The following is an 8,042-nucleotide window of genomic DNA, read 5'->3' on the forward strand; positions in this document are numbered from 1 at the left end:
ACATATATATATATATATATATATATATATATATATATATATATATAATTTCCCAGTACTTAAGGAAAACAGGCTAGCGGTATATCGGAGTGGCTGAAGCTCAGTTCACCTTTCTCTGTCTTTTGTGCCAACAATGTTCCTGCTGCTTCTAGCTGACTAAAAGTCATTAACACAAGAACCCAGTCTTCTTCACCTCAGTTGCTCTCACAGAGCCCGAGGCAGTGCTGTAGACATACCAGATCCTTAGTAAACTTTGGCTGAATTATTTTAAAAATCAAATAAATGACAAAGGGAGAGAAGTAAGGCAGCCTTGGCTAAAAGTTGACTGAAATAGAAAAAGTAAAGCTCTACAGTCAAAAGGCTTGTCACTCCCAACACTTGGGAAACGGAGATGCAGAAAACCTTCAATTTTGCCCACACTTGTTCTTTAGCAGAAAGTGATGTCAAAGGAAAGCTTTGAAAAATAAGGCCTATTAACTTTTCTTTAAAGTCTGATTTTCTTTTATGGGTGAAGGAAGTGGGTCAGGAGTGATATAGACAAAAAGGAAAGGATGGAGCCCATTCAACAATGAATTCAGTTCTTATATAATGAACACAGGGGTGAATATCGTTTATGCCCTTAGCATCACAACAGCTTCGCATTTTTGGTTATTGGGAAATATATATTGAAAAGATGTATATAATACCAAAACAAAGTTATCTAAGTTTGATCTGTAGTTCCATGAAACCATTTCTCTAAGGGGTCTCAAGACAGCAAAACTATTTTCATGACAGTATTAAGACATTATGTGCCTTTCTCACAGTGTTGACACTTTCTCTGATGATGCAACAATAGGTAAAAATTTTGGATCCTGCTCAAAAGTGGTGCACGGTCTGCACTGACTGTCACTGTGTTCCTCATCTACTGAGTACCATCAGATGGAAGGATGCCAGCTTCATATAAGAATGGTAATGAACATGTGATGAATTTTATTAAATCTTGACTCAAGTCCAGAGTGAAATGGAATTTGCACATAAAACACTCCTGTACACTGAAGTATGGCCTGCCTTTCAAGGGCCAGCCCTTGCGTGTTTTCACAGAGCTGAACTAGCTGCTCTGTAGGAACAGTGACTGATGCACACTGGTATTACGCAGACTGGGCATTTAGACTTTCCTCAGAATGGGTAATGCAGTCTGTCACTGCAAGGACATGATGGGCAGCGTTTGCTGCTCTTGTGCTTTCACGCTAATAACTGGAACTTCGTAAAATGTGTATCCAGCACTATGAGCCTGAAAATTCCCAATATTTAAAAGCTTTTCTGATGTTATCATTGGACACGTGGCTGGTCTGAGTTTGATGCAGCAAAAACACATCAACACTAATAGATCTGTCTAACTCCATCATTTATTTCCTGTGGAATAATATCATACATGAGTAAAAGCCACTCAACACAGAAGAAGCCTAGTGGATTAAAAAAATTCTACTATAGACAACACTGTGTTATATAAGGATACTTTCATATAAGTATACATTGTATATTGAGCACCACCGGATTTTAATGTGACAGGGTATTGAAATTTTTTTTTTTTGATAGCATTTTTGATGCCAAATTCCAACTAACCTTTAAGAAACTACCACTAGCAACTTTGGACTTTAACACACCACTAGAATTTTTCAAAGCTACTGAAATTTTCCTGTACACTAAAATCTCTCTCTCTCTTTCTCTCTCTCTCTCTCTCTTTCGCTCGCTCTCTCAGCAAATCAAAAATCACAGTTTATTTACATAAAACTAATGAGACAAACAATAAGATTAGTGATAGAAGTTTAGTAGCTAATTTCTGTTGTGATAAAACACCATGACCAAGGCAACTTTCAGAAGGAAGGATTTTTTTTTGAGACAGGGTCTCCCTGTAGCCTCAGCTGGCTCAGAGTTCGCCATGTAGACCAGGATGGCCTTGAACTCACAACTATCTGCCTGCCTCTGCCTCCCGAGTGCTGGGACTAAAGGCGTGCACCACCATGCCTGGTGAAAGAAGAATTTTTTTAAACTCATGGTTCCAGAGGGTTCTTAAGAGTCGGTCATATCAGGGAGGCATGGCAGCAGAAATGGCTGGGATAGAAAGATGAACTGCCGGAGCAGGCACAGGAAGCAGAGAAACGACATCCCACAGGCTTTAAGAACTCCCAAAGCCCACCCCCAGCGACAAGTTTCCTCCAGCATGGCCACACTTTCTAAAGGTTCCATGACCTGCCCAACCAGCACCACACACTGGGGACCAAGTGTTCAAGTACTTGGAGCATGTGGGAAATATTCCCACTCAAACCACCACAGATCTTAGAGTGAACAAAAGATAATAGTGTCTATAAGACTAAAATGTATACAATGTAATTAACTATTAAAATTTATTAAAAATTAAAGCAAATAGAGCATGCTGAGCAAGAAGACAGGGAGTTTTAAACAGGCCACTTGTAGCCAGGTGCTTCCCAGATGCCATCTGAGATACACATGTATCTATGTCAGTTTTCTCTGGTACAGTTAGCACAGCCCATGGCCAATAAGATTGTTTTTTCATATAACTTTTTAATTGAATTTTTGTGTATTTTATACAGAACATCTTAGTCAATCTTAATCATCTTTATACTCTGGTCCCCACCAGAACCCTCCAATAGCCCATATACTCTGTCGTCCCTGTTAAGGCCTGTGTCAAGTCAGTGTCCTCAGACGTCCCCCAGTGCAAGTTCATCCACTGAGGTCTAGTCAGCCTATCCAGAGACTCATGTTTTAGGAAGATCAGCTCTTCCTCACCTAGCAGCAATCAGTTGCCAGTATTTCTTCAGATAAGTTTGGGGTCTGCTGTTCATTTTCCAAGGTCTGTGCTAGGTTATTGTCTGCCTGAGTTTGCATGGACTTGTGTATGTTGACACCATTGCGATAGAATCATACGAGCAGGTTCCCAGGAGCTTATAAAACCCTGTTTCTGTCCTGCACCTCCTCCCTTACCCTTACAATCTTTCTGCCCACTCTTCCGAGATGGTCCCTGACCTTAGGTTGGTGGAGTTTAATAAAGGAGCCTTGTCCAAGGACCATCCATTCAGCAGACTCTTGATCTCTATGCTTTAACCATTTGTGATCTTTTGTGTTCCCGGCCCTCCGCTGCATAAGGGAGATATAATGAGAACTGAGAGATTCATTAGTGTCTTCTTCTTTTCTATGTTCCATGAGCCTTAGTTGTAGATGTTGCATTGTAGATGTGTCACTTAAGGCCTCGGCAATTCATAGACAAGGTTCATGTGTGACCAGTTGTGATACTTCGTAATATTCTCCAACTGGTGCAAAATGAGCTTCTTTGATGAGTGGTGACTGGGATATTTGTCTGTAAATATAAGGACATATACTTTGCACATAGTAAGAAATCACATTAGTCTAGGAATGTGACAATCTTGGGCTTCTCTCTAAGATCTATGATCATTCCAGCCACGTGTATTTGGTTGTGTTGACAGTACCACGTTTGAATTTCCTCCCATTGAGTGGGCTTTTAGTCCAATTAGGTAGCTGTTGATTGCCCCCAAAATCAAAGTGCCACTACTGCACCAAAGACGTATGCTGAGCTGGTCATTGATTCGGTTATTTGGTTTTTAAGCTGGTGTTAGACCACTGACTGACGTTTTCCCTTGTGACCTTCACAGCATTCTCCAGAGCTATGAGAGCTCACCATCAGGAGGAGTGATTTCAGGTCAGTTGCAAGTCTGTGGCTCCCAATCCTGTGTCCAAAGTATGTTCTGTCTTCAGCAATAGGGTCTTACCTTCAAGTTATGGGAGGCAATAAAGGGTGGTGGCAATCACCTGAGTAATTTGGGGAGTCTCTTGGACTACCCTGGCCAACAATTCAAAGGATGGTTTCTCATGTTTAGCACTCTTTCTTGTTATGTAGTCTTTAGCTGTACACATGGACTCATGTAGAGATAACGTATGTATAATTTGTTAGTAGGTTTTTGGACTAATATGGTTCCCTCTGGTTTTTTAAGACTAGCTAGGCATTATTTATCTCTCCTCTCTCTCTCACTGTCCAACCTTTCCACCATGATTTCCCCATTTAAAGTGCCCCCATTTTCCCCATTTCTCCTTTAGTAATACCCATGGTCTGTGGCCCCACCTCTCTTGAGCTCCTCTTTACCTTTATCCCCAAGTTTCCTTGTATAACCCTCCCTCCCTCCTCCCATTTAAATAACCCTTTTGTCCATTTATCTCTTAGTAATACCTGTCTCCTACTGTTTTTCTCTCTCAGGTTCTTTCTTTCTCTTTACCTCCCTGGTTCCTTTCCATTACCCTGGTTCCTGTAGTTATGTCTGGATACATACTCACTTATCAGGATTTGGTGCTAGGATCTACATATGAGGGAGAACATATGTTGTTTGTTTTTCTGAGTCTGTGTTACTTCACTTAGTATAACAGTTTCTAGTTCCATCCATTTACCTGCAAATTTTATGATATTGTCTCTCTTTCCTGCTGAATAGAACTCTACTCTGTAAATGAACCCCATTTTCATTATCCACTTGTCAGTTGAGGGACACTAGGTTGCTTCCACCTCATAGCTATTGTGAAAAGAGCAGCAAACCTAAAATAATTTTTGTAAATGTAAAGATATCCTAAAATTTTTAAAGTTGAGAACTTAACATTTAAAGAGATGGTAAAATGCATGCCAAGTATATAACAAATCTTGAAAAACAACAAGCCTAGACCTCTTAAAGCCATTTTACGTCCTTCTCATGACTATATTACATTAATTTTATATTACCTGCTCTCTTGATTTCTTCAGGAGTGTTATCTCATATGCACATCCCGCTGTACATATTTAACTTTGCTCTTTTTTGAAATTGTATGCCAGTAGGACTATACTGCAAGTCACTGTTTAGGTTTCTCTGAAAGGTACCCCCAGAAAAGCATTTGGATATAGGTAACATAATCTTAAGGTGATCCTAGTAAGAAGAGGCACGTGGATGGAGTAGAAGACTAGAGAGAAAAAGGTTCATAGAGTGTGTGACTGAGCTGGTTGCCGCTGTAGACAGCCAAGGCCCAGGCCTGATAGTTATGCTTTGCAGCACTGTGTAAAATATATTTCAGAATTGGCCCTTTGAACCAAAAGAGAGGAGACAAATGTTCAATCATTTAAGAGGAGACTGTTGAACAAAGAAACCACATTTATTTATTGGCTTTACCTCCACTAGGTTAAGTTTTATTTTAGGAATTTTCCTATATGGTAGGGCTGTGCGGCATCCCATGTTTCCAAAACAGAACAGAAAATCAGGATCCACTCACTGTCACTCAGAGGAGTTGTCTTTCTTAATTAAAGTTTATTAGTACTTACAAAACCCTACAGCATACAGAGGTATTCAAAAATGAAAAAAATTTAAAATCTAGATTTTCTTATAAGATAATTGAATCTCATGGAACCACGTGTGGACAGTGCCCATATAAGGATTTAATTTGCATTAAAATGTATTATATCTTGAGATAGGATTAAAAGGACTTATACAAAGTGTTCTATATATGAATTCATTAGTATGACTTTCTAAAATTACCTTCTTTTTCTCCTTTCTGTTATCATACCTCCACACGTGCATTTGGTTACATATATCCATGTATACATTATCGACTAAGATTTGCATATGTGGGAAAAATGCAGTTTTTTAATTTTCTGAGATTGAGTGACCTCACTTAATATTTATTATACATTCGAAGTCCATCCATTTTCCTGAGAACTGTGATTTCATTTTTCTTTAGAGTTGAATAGTATTCCATTTTATTCATGCACCATGTTTTCATTATCTATTCATCTGTTGATGGACAATTAGGTTTGTTCTGTTTCCCTTCTATAGCAAACTGAGCAGCCATAAACAAGATAGATAAATAAAATATCTCTGTGGTAAGGTATAGAGTTCTCTGGCATATGCCCAAGAGTGAGATAGTTCAATCACAAGATAGTTGGAACATATAGTAGCTCTATTTTTAATTTTTTGAAGAACTTCCTAAATGACTTCCACAGGTGGCCTTACTAATTTGAAATCCCAGCAGCAGTGAGCACAGCTCATCTTTCTGCAATCCTCTCCAGCATTTGCTGTGTTTCTTGATGACAGCCTCATCAAGATGAGGCTCATTGTTCTGGACAACATTTTCTTATTCTCTGTTGTAACAGTATATGATCAAAAGTTCGTGTTTGAAAATGTGACAAAAATATGTAGAAATTGATGTTGCTCCTGCCTCTCATCAAAAGAGCAAGGGTCAGACGTGTCACTGAGGACAAGTGCACCATACTTTGTGACAGCACAAAAAGCAAGCCCCACCTTTAGTACACATGAGTTCTGTTTCCAGTTCACAACACTGAAGTAAGAATGTTTTTGTCAGTGTTGTCCATTCAGCGTATATTCAGAAGAAAAACTAGTCCATATGTACTTATTTCTTTATAAACTATTAAATGTTGATTTAACATAGCTGGTAGGTCACCAAGACATCTAGGTTGTTTAGTCATACTTTTAAGTAGCCACCTGTCCCTCACCAACAGAAACTGATAGTTTTTAATCAGAGATGGAAAATGCCAGTTTGATGCTGTTAAAGTTGGTTTTCAATATTATGTTCCAGATTTTCCATTCTCCTACCATCAAAGAAGAGATGAAAGTTGGGGAAAATGTAAAAACTCTATGTTGGTTCTCTACTTTGCAAGGTGGTGGTGGCCTGTCCTAGGATTCATAGGTAGAGCTATTTCCTCTGCGCACTGGATGTGGGTAGGGAGGGAGCAGCAGCCCCTATGGGAACACAAAGAGCCCCAGTGTACAGCTGCCTACTTAAGGTGCTGCTCATGGACTGCCGATGGGTATACTGGGTCGAGGTTAGCAGAAGAGGTGTCAGGCGGCAACCATGCCCGCATGCGCCTCCTGCCTTGTCTAAGTGCCTGAGGCAGCTTAGGAAGCTAAGGGATGCTGCCAGGAGCGCTACCTTTTCCTTATCAACACAGTTACAATCATGGATGCAGCTGAGTAACTGTTTGCAAACAGATCATGCTCTGCTAGAGTCTGTGAGATGGGGCACAAAACAATCCCCTACTCACCTGCTCCGCACTACAGGAATGCAGGCACTGTATGTTCAATACCAGCTCACCAGTACTTCTCAGATCCAGCAGAATGCAGTCGTCATCTGTGCTTTAAAACACCAAAGGAAAAACATTAAAATCTGCAGAACACAGAAAGTGGAGGACGCCCCGACCGCCTCAGGCTCCCTGTGATTGGCATTTTGAAGGATTGTCATTATTGTGTTTTGATGCCAGTAGACATATTGAACTTTCCACGGTGCCACTGGTGTCGGCAGGATCGTGTCTGTGTGCCCGCAAAAGCATGCAGGAGTTGAGATTGATGGAACAGAAAGGGGAGGGAAAATATGGGCAGCTGAAGAAGGAACGGAAATTAAAGGTTACGGGAGTTCCGGTTTGAGGTTATGTGGCTCATGGAAGATGAATCATGCAAAAGTCTGTTTCAAAGAGAGCAGGAGCACAAGCATCTCCTTCAAAAGCATTCTTTCCCCGGTGAGCCACATTCTCTAAGCTTATTGAAGAAACCACTTGACTGACCCGGGTGTGGCAAGGAAAGCAGGTAAATGAGGGTGCAACCACAGGTCAGTTTAGAAAGCAGTAACCAGATGACTCTCTATCCGTTTATGCCATTTGGCTGCTGGTGGGGAAAATAAAAGATAACTATGAGTAAGAGGTGCAGGCCATCTACAGAGAAAACTCCTTGATAAATAATGGCATGCATGTCATAAAAGGTAGAAGATCACCAGATTCAGGTAAAGAAAAAAGGAGCAACTTATCCTGGGAGAAAGGGAGGTTTTATGGAAGAGAGAGAACATGTCTTTACAAAAAGAAAGAAACAAACAAACAAAATCAACGATGGTACATGTGGGCAATCCTAGCACCCAGGCAGCAGGGCTGGGAGGGTTATGAGTTTGAGGACAGGATTCTGCTGAGAGAGAGAGAGGGAGAGAGAGAGAGAGAGAGAGAGAGAGAGAGAGAG

This window comes from Nannospalax galili, unplaced genomic scaffold, assembly GCF_000622305.1.
Source record: "Nannospalax galili isolate Female #2095 unplaced genomic scaffold, S.galili_v1.0 scaffold576, whole genome shotgun sequence".
NCBI lineage: Eukaryota > Metazoa > Chordata > Mammalia > Rodentia > Spalacidae > Nannospalax > Nannospalax galili.